We start from the raw sequence: 13743 nt of genomic DNA on the forward strand, positions 1-13743 counted from the left end.
CACCAATCGCGTATCCATTTCCGTATTTGCCACACGCAAAAGCATTTCGGCTTTGCGACGCCACAAAGTTTCCCAGAAACTGAAAAGCTACCAGCACCCAGAAATTGTACACACAGCGAGAATACGAGAAAGAGAAAAAGAAGGAGAGAGAGACGGAGATGGAGAGCGAGAAACACATAAAACTAGCTTTGACTTAACAGCATTACTCTAAAGAATTCCCTCTCATTGTAATTGTCGTTAAATGAAACTTTACATAAATCGAGGATTAAGAAGCTGCTGTAATTAATTATTTATTCAAGCTGAAGATTTCATGTCGCTCAGTCATGATTGGCCTTAATGATCGTCGTTATTATTATTACTGTCATCAAAATCATTGTAATTGTCATTGTCATTGTCATTGTCATTGTCATTGTCATTGTCATTGTCATTGTCATTGTCATTGTCATTGTCATTGTCATTGTCATTGTCATTGTCATTGTTATTGTCATTGTTATTGTCATTGTCATTGTCATTGTCATTGTCATTGTCATTGTCATTGTCATTGTCATTGTCATTGTCATTGTCATTGTCTTTGACAGTAGATACTGATCAGTGATCATCAACATCAACTTCATCATTATCTACATCATCGTCATCGTAATCACAATTGTTCTTACTCATTTACTTTTAATTGCTTAAGTATCAGAGCTTTTAATTGGCCCAATTATAAATCGCATTTCCTGTTTTACATTTAAGGGTTATTTTGGGAATTCCGAATCACTTTTATTGCCGAGCACTGGCTCGCATTTGGCTGGTCAAAAGGAAAGGTCAAAATAACAGAGAAAAATGCCAGCACCAGTGCCCAGGCACACCTACAGCTACAGTCGCTTTAGCGAGTGCCTAATCAAGCCTAAAGCTCGCTAATGTAACAGCGGGGCGGGCGGGCGTTGGAGCTGACGCTTGTCGTAAAGCAAAGCCACAAAGGGCAGTGAAGGCCATGGCAAGGACCTCATAGGACACACTGCTGCCTACCTACCGTCCATGGGACAGCTCTTTTTTGTCAAATGTGTGTCACGACCTTACGCACACACATGACCAGCACTAAAACCACGCAGATGGAGGCTATCCCCAAACAAGTTCTCTAAATGACGCACTTAGGCTAAATACGGAAATGTATTTATATATATGTATTTTTATGTATATACGCAATATATGTATATCATATGCTTGATCAAATTTGAGTCTAATTCTAGAATTCTGAAAATAATTTATGTATATTTAGTCGAACAATGGCATATTTATATGGAATATATTAAAAGTTAAGCATTATGTTAGTTCGCTGTTAGCAACTAGCATTTAATTAATTTTAATGAATTTTGTCTAAGCCGCAAGATCAAAGAATGGAAATAAATGATACAGATATACAAAATATATATAAAATGCTGAATAAATGCATAATTATAGCAATTCAAAGAAAGTTAAGTAAATTAATGCCAGCAAAGGCTTTAAGTAGGCACTGTAGCTCTCTAAGATTCAAGCCAAGTTTCAAATTAAACTCAAATTATTCCAAATAATTATTTTGACTACATTTTGTATATTTGAATAGCTCGAGTCTAATCACTCATCTTGGTAATGACTATAGAGTACAGTAAAGACAGTGAAGGGCACATAGCCACAAATAAAAACACACACACACACACACATACGCACATGCATATGAGTGAGAATGAGAAATACAATCAAATATTCAAATATGCTTCTTGCCAATCATTCAGCCATGTTTTCAACCGCAAACTAAGACGCACTCGCGCTCAAGTCCTGACAGACTGACTGAATGACAGCCTAGGGACAGAAGCGTACGCACATACGCACGCACACACAGATGTGCGTGTGCGTGCATACATCAAAAAAGTATGCTATACATATTCAGGCAAATGTTAATCCAATCGCATTGCGGTCTTTTTGTAGTGCGTCGACGATTTCAATGCCGCTAGTTGAGCACATGTGTTGATTTTTCCTTTTCATTTTCGTATTCGTTTTCGTTTTCGTTTTTGTTTTAGGCTTTGGCTTTTTCCTGAAAATGTCGGACAATGAGCTGATGTTAAGGTTAGACGGCATAAAAACTAAATTCAGCCACGCCCCCCCCCGGACAACCTTTGCGCAAATTCGTATATACAATATTTACGGCTGTGTTGCTAATGAAATAGTTGCCCAAAAAATATAATACAAGTGCGTGTGTGTGTGTGTGTGTCTGTTTGTGTGAAATGACAAACAAAAAGAGTGCGAGAGAGAGACAGAAAGTGAGAGAGGTGGGACGGTAAGAAAGGATAAAAGGGTTACTTACGACTGTTGCGCTGCTCTGTCGCTGTCTCTGCCGTACTCCCCATTAAAATTCAAAATACGTTCGCCAAAAAAGGCAAAAGCCAATTTCAGCCTTCGCTGGCTGGCAAAATTCACTTGGCAATCGAAACGAGGAAGACCTCGTCGATGACTCCGTTCATGTGGCAGACCGACCGACCAATCGTTGCGTAAATTCTCCCGCTCAGCTCTAGCCAGGCTCATGCATAGTCAAGCGATTCGCTCGCTGCCATCAGTGGCTCAAAATTTCTCGACTTTCCGACTTTTGTCCCACAAATTGTTCGCTGCGTTTAGTTTGGCATTCGTTAGTCCCCTTCCAGCGCGGAGCACAAGACACACGAAAAAAATACAACAACAACAAACAAACTAAATTGCACGCATCAATAAGAGCAGCGCAACTGGGGCCAAATCAACCAGAACTAAACAAAAATAAAAAATGACCAAAAAAACCAACAAACATTAAAAAAAAAATTAAATCCATTTATGAATCTCTCACTCTCTCTCTCTCTTTCTTTCTCTGTCTGTATGTGTGGTTTATCTGACATTTACGCATTGCAAAAATTTTTATGCTTCATGAAGTTCTGTCATCAATATTCCACTGTGTGTCTGTGTGTGTGTGTGTGGTGTATGGCTCGAAGTCCAGTTATGTGCGCTTTGAACACGTAGTGACAATAAATTTCGCCATACTGCGTTATTGAACCTTTGAACCTTATAAAAACCTTATCAAAAAAAAAAGTGAACAAAAATCAACGAATTTAAAAAATTCAGTCAACTTGTGAAGGTCAGTGCACAAATGAAAACAGCTCGCAAAACTCATAAGCCTCAGCCCAATGTCCCAGCGACGCACAAAAAAAAAAAAAAAAAAAAGAAAGTAAAACGCAACCTATACGCATGTCTGCTCCGTTATATAGGGTATACATATGTGTGGTCTTTGTGTTTCGGCAAAAGATTTATTCGACTTCACTCAGCCTCCAAGCTTTGCCTGCCAACTTGAGGCGTACTTAACTGAAAGATTTTAATGGAATTTTTCATAAATAAGAAATATCTTAAACAAAGAATTAATCAACAAATTAATAACAAATTAATATACTGTTGCTAGAAGGGTATATTGGTTTGCTTAAATCACTAACTATCATATGAGCTCTGTAGATTGTATAAAATCGTCTCCACTCTGTTCTTGAAATGTTGACCCACAATAATATGTAATATGCATTATGATTTCAAAAAAAAAATAATAATAATAATAAAATAATACATTAATAAAGCAATTGCCTCCAGCCTTTTCTATATATATTGTATATTAATTATATGCCGACAAGCTTTAATAGAATTCTAGTACATAATAATAGCTTGCTTGAGCTCATTATAGTAAAAGTAAAAATATATCGATAAATTTTAATAATAATTATTTTGTATTAATTAAGAAATCATGCAAGCCAATTAGAATTTGAACTCTACCAGCTTCAGACTCTATCCAAGCAGTGTAGTGTATAAAAGTGCGAATTACTTCAATGACGGGCCAGTTTGACTGTTAAAAATTAAAAACCCAAAAAAAAAAAAAAAAAAAAAAAAAAAAAACACTTCATTCCAAATAATTTGAAAATTAGTTTAGCTTACGGCGAACTCTGCCACCAAGTAGGACAGTTAAAAGCTTTTGCAGCAGCCATAAATATGAGAAAACTCTCTTTGCAGCTGAAGGAAAAGTAAAAAAAAAAAAAAAAAAGACGTAAAATGTGAAAATTCTGTGAGGAACAACGAAAATGGAATGCCCTAACAGGATTACAATAGGGCAGATCAAGCAAGGATATGAGAGGATGACTAAGTCATAGGATAGCTAGATAGATCTTGCACTCTAGAGATATCTTTCTATTTGCTAGATAAAGTCCCTAAATGATGCAAAGAGTAAAATAAGCAAAGGGAGGGAGAGTAACTGATTACTCGGAAATGAGATTAATTCACGTCTCAGAGTAAGGGATTAGAAAGATATATCTCACTCTCTGGAATTTCTGAAAAATATAGATTATATGGAAATTCTACTGCAAAAATATCACTATCTGTAGGATACATTGCTATATCACATATGCATTTGTCCCAGATCTACCTCAATTATTCTTATGAAACTTACTTTCATCTATCTCATAAACAGACTTAAAATGCCCATTCAAAGGGTATACAAATAAAAAAAGAAACAATCCGTAGCGTAGTAGTAAGTAAGCCCAGTTAACAGCAGCAGCTGGACGAGTGTGAGTGCGGGCAACGAGAGAACATGTTGCGCTGTGACGCGTTGCCACAGTTGCAACTGCAGCGGCAGTGGCAGCGCCAGCGACAGAGGCAGAGGCAGTGGCAGCTGCCACTTGAATGCGCAAACACAAAGATTCGCATATGAGAGACCCAGACCCAGTTAGGACATGCACAGAGGCTCGGCTCGTAAACTTGAACATAATTCGCCTGGGTTATCCTTGACGGAATCCTCTTTAATGCTAAGCTGGCTGAGTAGACAGATGGACGGCTAGTCGGCCAGTTAGTCCTAGACCAGCTGTTTATACAACTCGTGCTTTATATACTGAACACACACGCACACACACACACACACACATATATATGTGTGCACATAGCTCACACCTCGCCGAGTTACTGCAGTCAAAAAGCGAATATTTAAGAAGCGCAATACTACACACACACACACATATGTATGTAGTCGAGTTTTCTGCTACTTCTTCATTTTTTTCGCAACTTGATTCTCGACCCCCAACCCCCAACACCCACCGCCCTACGCCCAGTCCAAGTCCGTGTCCAAATATGAGTACGGGTCAGCTTCACATGCGACCCGCTTGGCTATGCTTATTACAAATGGCTTGGGCGGCAATCTAAAAGTAGCGCAAGTTTATACTTGCCGCGTCGGATCGAGTGCTGCCGACTGTTTAATGCTCGCTCACAGCTCTTATCTGCTATATACATACTTACACAATAAATATTTAAGGTACTGGAAATTGTTAGAAGATGAAGTCGTTAAAAAAATATACACACTTTATAGGTATAAGCATAACTATGAAATGTACATATATGTATATTCATATACACCAAACCAATATACTCTTCTCACCTGATGTACGCATTCACTCACTCCTCGTTAAAGAAGTTAAACCTGCTGCCCAAACTCACTCAAGCGAAGAATTTCTGAACGGTCAGTGAAATAAAACTAAATGCGGAAGGAGGAAAAAATAATATATATATATTATACAATACATAGTTTTAAACGAAAATTAAATACTCTTTCAGCTAGGCTTCTGCATAGTTGGGATAGCACACAAATATTTAAAATATTACATATATGCTAAGATCATAAAACATATTAAAATTATCCGCAATATTAAAAATATTTCATACATTGAACATATATATATATATACATATAAATATTTTAAATACTAAATAAGTATCAAGTTAAAAAAATGAAAATGATTTAATATTATAAAATTAGCTTAAATTATTTAAAAATAAATAAATTACATATGAAAAACAATTTAAATTTTTTTTCAATTTCATTAGCTAAGTAAAATATTTTCTATTTTATTTTTAACTTAGAATGTAATTAGAATTTAATTACAAATAAATTCTAATAAAAATACAAAATATATAATATAATTTATATTATTATAATTATAAATTATTTTTCTATATTTTATAATTTAATATAATATTCTTAGCTAAGATCATAAAACATATTAAAATTATCCGCAATATTAAAAATATTGAATACGTTGATCATAATAAAAAAAATATTTTAAATACTAAATAAGTATCAAGTTAAAAAAATGAAAATTATTTAATATTATAAAATTAGCTTGATGTATTTAAAAATAAATAAATTACATATGAAAAAACAATTAAAATTTTTTTTTTTAATTTCATTAGCTAAGTAAAATATTTTCTATTTTATTTTTAACTTAGAATGTAATTAGAATTTAATTAAAAATAAATTCTAATAATAATAAAAAATATATAATATAATTTATAATATTATTATAAAAATTATAAATTATTTTTCCATATTTTATAATTCAATATAATATTCTTAGCTTAGCTAAAATATATGCAGCATGCACCTAGCTATCTACATATGTTGCCATGCATGTCATGAGTAAGCCTATAAGCCATGTGTAAGGGCAAAGCTGCATGCTTGCGACAGCTGAACCAGCATCAGAAACAGTGCGAGAGAGAGAGAGATAGAGAGAACGATGGACGGAAGCTCACGTAGGTCATATCAAATAAATTGGCATTGCCTAAGCGTTGCGGTACGGCACAAACGGAACGAACTAACGCAGCTCCTTAACGCGTGCTTTAAAAAAGGCTTAATTGACTCGAAAAAGTAGTTTCAACATTGGATGTTCAAAAAGGAAACATAAATTGCAGTGAAAAACAAAGATAAAAGTAATATGATAGCTTGAATTGTTATTAATCATTAAGAGTTTATTACAAGAATTTTTAATGAAATATTGAATATTCAATATATCCATAAATATCTAACATAAATTTGGTCTATTTTCTCTCGGTCCGTTGATTAAAAATGATTTAATTTAACCCTATTTACAAATATTGTATGTGAAACCCAAGCTTTATTATATACGTATTTTTTCCGATGTGCCATAACACTATTGTTTATTTATTTATTTAATTGTTACAGAGAATTAATTCTAAATAACAATTTAGTTTAAAGCCAGAGCAACAAAGGCCTTCAGGCAGATATAACCCTATTGAAAGCGAATGTTTATGGGTTGCTCAAAAAATCTTGCGAAATTTTAGTTTTTTCATTTTTATTTGTTTTTTTTTTTTTTAAGAAATATTATTATTTTATAAAATATCTGCTAATTACGATTGCAACATCGTCCTTTCATAGACTTAAAAATACAAATTCACAAAACTTGTTGAGCGAACCTCGTGAAGCTCAAACTCCAAGACTCTAGTAACTTCAATCGTGACGAACAGATCAACGCAGACTCAAGTCGGTAATTGTGCAAAAAAAAAAATGTACTCCCTAATTGATAAGTTCATCTTTAACCACCTACAAAAAGTAATATATGAACACAAAATATACCCAAAAAAATTGCAGCAGTTCAATGACCCCAGCAGATAGTAGATAATAGAGCCCAAGCACTCTCAAGAGCCATGCTCTTAGCTAAGATCTAGAAAAGTATTGTACATGTATATGTACGACTAAGTACATACATATGTGTAATAGATATATGTATGTACTACCCATGCATATTGACAAAGTCAGATAGGGCTCGGCATGGCTTTTAGCCGTTTGACGTTTTGGCCTAAGTGCTACCAATTGACACAAAGCGCCCAAAGTCAACTGCCAGCTCAGACGACAATGCCGGAACACACACACACACACACACACAGACATACAGAGATGAGCAGTTACAAATAGTGGAGAGAGCATTGTGGCCAAATCGGTTTAGGCCAGCTGAAATAACAGCCCAACAAAGCAAAGCACTAGAAACACGAAACAAAAAAATCGGATGCTAAAGCGACTTGAATCCAATCTAACACCAACACAATTGAATTTATGTAAGTTTCTGCGCCCAATGGCAGCACGCAAATGATGGGCCAACAGATACCCAGCATGTGATGCCAAAGCTAAGGTAAAGATTTATCTAATTATATAAATAATATTATTTCATTATTATCATCATTTATTCAACATCAATATATACAACATCCATGCTCACGTCGGGCAGAGCCAGCTCGCAGCCTGCTTTACAGGGTATAGGAAATCGCAATTGTTAACTATGACACTGGGAGAGGTGCTGCTGGCGCTGGAGCTTTCGGTAATTATTTTGCCACTAGTTCAAGTGTTCTCAACACTTTCGGCCAACTATCGGCAGCGTCGACTCTCCACGGACTCTGGCCAAATTATTTGGCGGCCAGGCGAGGACGAGAACGTGGGAGGGGTGGGGGTCATGAAGCCAGGGAGCTGCAAGGCCCTGGGGCAACATAATGCGATTGCCACGTTTTGGACTCGCACCACACCGCCCCGCACCGTCCCGTCCCGCCCCGACCCGCCCTGCCCTATCCAGCCCGTCCCGTCCCGTCCCGTCATCAGCAAATGCAACGGCTAACATATTTCAAAGTCCCCGCCAGCCCTTCCAGCTGAAAATCCCGTTCTTTTGGCTATGGCATGCGTTTGTTTGCCAACTTGATGAACTATGTGCTGGATGCTCCATGCTGATTTTCCTCTTCTTAGCTGCCGCTCGGCTGGCTTTGGCATAGTTCAGCTACCAGCACTCAGCAATGAGCACAAACATTTTCTATAAAAATACGTATGTATATATACATATATAAGGAAATATATCCACGTACTGCACTGCTGAAGTGGCCCTGGGTCAGATCATAAAAAATTAAAGCATTTGTTCACACACACACAGAGAGAGAGGGAAATGAAGAGAGAGAGAGAGAGGAAGAGAGAGAGTGAGAGGAAGAGGAAGAGAGGAGGAGCTCTTCAACTTGCATCCACCTTGGCCCCTGAGCGCCTCAAATCAGAATAATGTAAAAGCATTGTGTTCTGATTGGGTCGTTACGACCCATGTAACTAGCTGACTATATAGAGCCGACAGTCCACGCAAATTGGACACCCTACTCATATTATGAAATATGTGCAGATTCTGTAAAAAACCTAATATAGTACAATATATTAATAAACTAGAGAATGAACAATGCCTCTGCTGCAGCTAGTCGAAGATTAAATACTCTTACAGATATGTAAGATGAAACTTATATGTCTTATAAATAATATATTTGATATGTGGTTGAACTTATCATATGATATAGATTTTATAGACTATATTATATACTGTCTGCCCAGCTGGCTGTATCAACTCCACAGCTCATACCGAACAAGTATATACATATACGTATATATTCTGTGGAGTCTTCATCTCTTGGTATCACAAAAAAATGCTATAAAACTCTCGACAAGTGTATAAGTATTCAATCTTTTGTGTTTTTATGTGCCACACTCATTTGAAAGTGAGAATAATAGGCGAGAAAAAGTGAGAAACATTAATCAAAGCAGCTTTCTGTGGCAGCAAACATGGGTATACCATGCGGCCTACTTATAAGCAGTTACATTATTATAGGGATTAACATTTTTTAAATCTATAGTACTAGTAAAAATACAGGCGAACGTTATAAAATCGTAGGCAGAAGTAAATATAAGACTGAAAATATAAGACCATACTCATAAGACTGTAAATATGACGGCAAATATAAGAATATACATAAGTATATAAGACAGTAAACCACTATGAATATTAAGCTTCTTATAAAAGACTGAAAATATAAGACTATTCATTTAAGATTACAAATTGAAGTCTGCAAATGAAAGATTTACATATAATGACTAATGATATAAGTTTGCAAATATAAGAGTGAAAACGTAAGCTTGCAAATATAATACTTTGAGTGTATAAGATCTCTAATATAAAATTGCACTTACATAAGACAGGAAAGATAAGACTGTAAGTGTATAATGCTTTAAATATAAGACAGCAAATATAAGACTTGAAATATGAATGAGTGCAAAGACTATACATGCAAATACTATACAGAATTCATATGAAAGACTGTGCATATAGAATGCATTCTATTGAAGTCTACAAGATTTCAAAAGGAGTGTATAATATTTCTGATATAAGAGTGAAAGTGCAAGCTTGCAGACAATATGAGTAAAATATGAGATTTTCAACACATTCCAGTAAATATAACTCTGCAAATATAAGAAGCAAAAAGTATGCGCAGAATATAAGATTATAAATAAAAGACTTTAAAGATGAGACTGCTGATATAAGCCCATAATATAAGACTGTCCATATAAGATTACAAATTATATTCTATAAATATTATGCTGCAATTGCAGGCACTCAACACACATCTGATTAGTATATTTACAGGGTATTAAGTAGGACAATACACAATGAGAAATTAACTCTCAGCTCGTGCTGTTTATTTATAAGCATCGCTAGTTAACGCGATATCATTTAATCTTTGCAATTCAGCGAATTCTTGTCCCACTTTTTATGTTTTTTTTTGTTTTTGTATTTTATTTTGTATTTTGATGATAATAATTTTTTATGGTTTGTTGGGGGTCTGATTTACTAAGAGCGACAGCGTCGAGGACAGGCAATTTAACTAGAACAGGCTGGCTGCAGCCGCAGCCGCAGCGCCAAGGACATCAACAGCATCCACAACATGAACATGAACATGAACATGAACATGGACGCGGACATGGATATGGACAGGGAAGCTGCGTCTGACAGTCATCCGTCTCTCTAGACTCAGACTCAGGCGCCCCATTAGGCGTGTGCATAGCTTTTGTCTTTGCTGTCTTTATCAACACTGCCAACGTTTTCCACTGCCTCTGCTTCTTCGTCTTCTTCTTTTTCTTCTTCTGCTGCTGCTGCTGAGTGTATGTATGTGTATGTGTGTGTGTGTGTGTGTACATTCGCTTCTTGTCTTGTTTTGTTACTTATTTTGCTTTCGCCTTCATTTCCACTCAGTTCAAGTGTTTTGCATTTCATGCTTTTCACAAGATAAAAGACAACTTTTTCCCTTCTCCTCTTTCTTCACCTCCTCCTTCAGTTGTTGTCAGTGTTGCCTTCGTCTTCGTCATTATCATCTGCGCTGCATCATGACAGTTGGCGTCCTTTTAAAAAATTAACACAGTAGCCAGCCCGCCAACAACAAAAACAACAACAATTCAAACGGCAACAAGAGAAGCCAACATTGAGTGGCAAAAGTAAAGAAGAGGACTGAGCTATAGATATCCTATGATTTAGCAAGACTTGAGTAAGTCCAATTGACTTTTTAGCTCTAATAAAACTACAAAATATCATATAGCATCATGGCTAACAATTGACCAGATTACAGGATATCTAGTACTTCTATTAGATAGTCCGTAAATATAATAATATTTGATTCTTAGCTTTAATTGAGCTTTAACTCACATAACTTTAGTAAGAGCAATGTAATTTTTAGTATTAATCTAAAATATCATTTTGCATCATAATTTGAAAACTACCTAATTACAGGGTATACAGCACTTTATTATATATTCTATGATACAATAAGTCTTGAGTAAACTCCCTTTACTTTTTGCTTCAATATCTAAAATATAATACAAAATCATAGTTACCAATATCCCCGATTACAGGGTATATTACACAAGTCTATAATCTATATTATTTAGCCAACTATTTGAAATCACTCTTTTTACCTTTTACAAACATATACATTATTTCAATATACCCATTCCTACATTTGTATTACTACAGGGTATCACAGCCTGGCATTTATAGCCATATAAAAGTTGTGTGCTAAATACTTAACGCGGAATGACCCGAATTAAGAGTAAGTAAAAACTTTTCACGGCAGCCCCGAGAACTTTATGCTCATTACGTTTTTATATCCACGACAATGGAATTGTGTATCAGTGTGACCATATTTGACACCATGCCAAGTATGCCTGCACCCCAACACTTAGGGTATTTGGCAATTGTAAAGCACACATCCAAATTGAACATATCGTACATGAGTTGCTCTTTGCCCGGACTGCACAGTCCAATGTCCACAATTGGAACTGGCTGCAGCTGCTGCTGAGCCTGCTTTGGCGCAAGAGTCAGAAGCCTCAGTCAATATGAACTTACGTACGGCATCCGCTACTCGCTTGACAAATATTTGAACTTACGCCCCGACAATACACTCAATGAGCACACACAGAGAGAGAGAGAGAGAGAGAGAGAGACTCCTGCATTGGCTGAAGGAGCTCGCTGGGTAATCCCTTTGGCTGGGTCAGCTGCAGCAAATACATCAGCCTCTTGACAATGGCAATTGCAAATATTGCCTAGTCAACTAAAGCATATGCTATTGTTAACATGCTCAGCCGCAAAAGTGCTTCAATGCAGCCTTGAAATCGCACTTGACGTAGTTCTGCTTTGAATATCTTGTTAAAGAGCAGTAAGATAAATAATTAAGCATCGCTACGCGAGTTGAATAGAGTAAAAGATAAAGACAGATGGTAAGCCATCAGTGACAGCTATAAGAATCGCATGGAGGGGCTATTCAAAGAAAAGCTGGAAGCAATGAGAAATGCATAGAGAAATGATTCAAAGTGAAAGTAACAAAGAAAGAGACAAATGGTTAGCCATCTGTGACAGCTATGAGAATTGCATGGATAGGTTAGTCACAGTGAAGCTGGAAGCAATGAGAATTGCATAGAGAGGTTATACAAAGCAAAGATTATTTGCCATTGCTGGAAGCTAAGACAAGTGCATAAAGGAGTTATTCAAATGGATGGTTATTTGATATTTCTGGAAGAGAGGTTATTGAGACAGATGATAAGCCATCAATAGCAAGTGAGAACTGCATAAAGATGTTATACAAAGCCAAAGTGCCGAAGATGGATAGATCGAAATCTATAGACCAGCTTGTCTATTGAGAGAGAGGCTATACAAAGAAGAGATAAATGCTATTGATATTGCTGGCAAACTATGAGTACCATATATTATTATCTATGAAGCAAACTACTTTGCAAACTAGAAATGATTAAGTCACTAACTCTATGACAGCCTCTCTTGATGGCTTCATAACTATAATCATAGCTAAGAGCTAAATGTTTTGAGCACTATAGTTATTTGTTAATGATAAAACAACATGTAGTTAAGTTTATCTGAGTAGGTACATTCATGACGTTTATAAGACGACTTCATTCGAGTATTTTTCCAATCGCTTCCCACTTGTAAGTCAAGCTCTATGACAAGTTGTTACACTTCATTTAACGCTTAGCAGATCATAACAATTTCCTATTTCAATTCTATGTAGTATAAATGAATAATTATATATTGCATATAGAATTTGCAAAGTTGAACTTTGGGGGTGTGAAATGAGTTAAGAAAGAGTAGAAATTAATCAAGTCACGTCATATGCACATTTTATTCAATTGTAGTTCACATTGTATTATAGTTATTTTTTATATGCATATACAATGTTATAGAAACATATACAGATGAGAACATATCTATATACTCGCTCATTAAGTAAGAAGAGCATTTTAGCCTAAGGGCTTCGATTTTGGAGTATTCACTTACCTTTATGCTCTATGGCTTGAGCATATATATAAAGTAGAAAATATAGAGAAAAACATATTTAATATAATTTAATACAATGAAATATTATAAAGTATAAAATAATAAAATAATATATAATATATATATATATATATATATATATAAAATAAATAATAAAAATAATAATAGAAATAGATTTATATAAATATTCTTTATCAGTATCAATTGTCTGTATACAAAAAAAAAAAGAAATTTTTATATGATCACTTCATTCACTCAA

Source organism: Drosophila mojavensis, unplaced genomic scaffold, assembly GCF_018153725.1.
Source record: "Drosophila mojavensis isolate 15081-1352.22 unplaced genomic scaffold, ASM1815372v1 contig_136, whole genome shotgun sequence".
NCBI classification, from domain to species: domain Eukaryota; kingdom Metazoa; phylum Arthropoda; class Insecta; order Diptera; family Drosophilidae; genus Drosophila; species Drosophila mojavensis.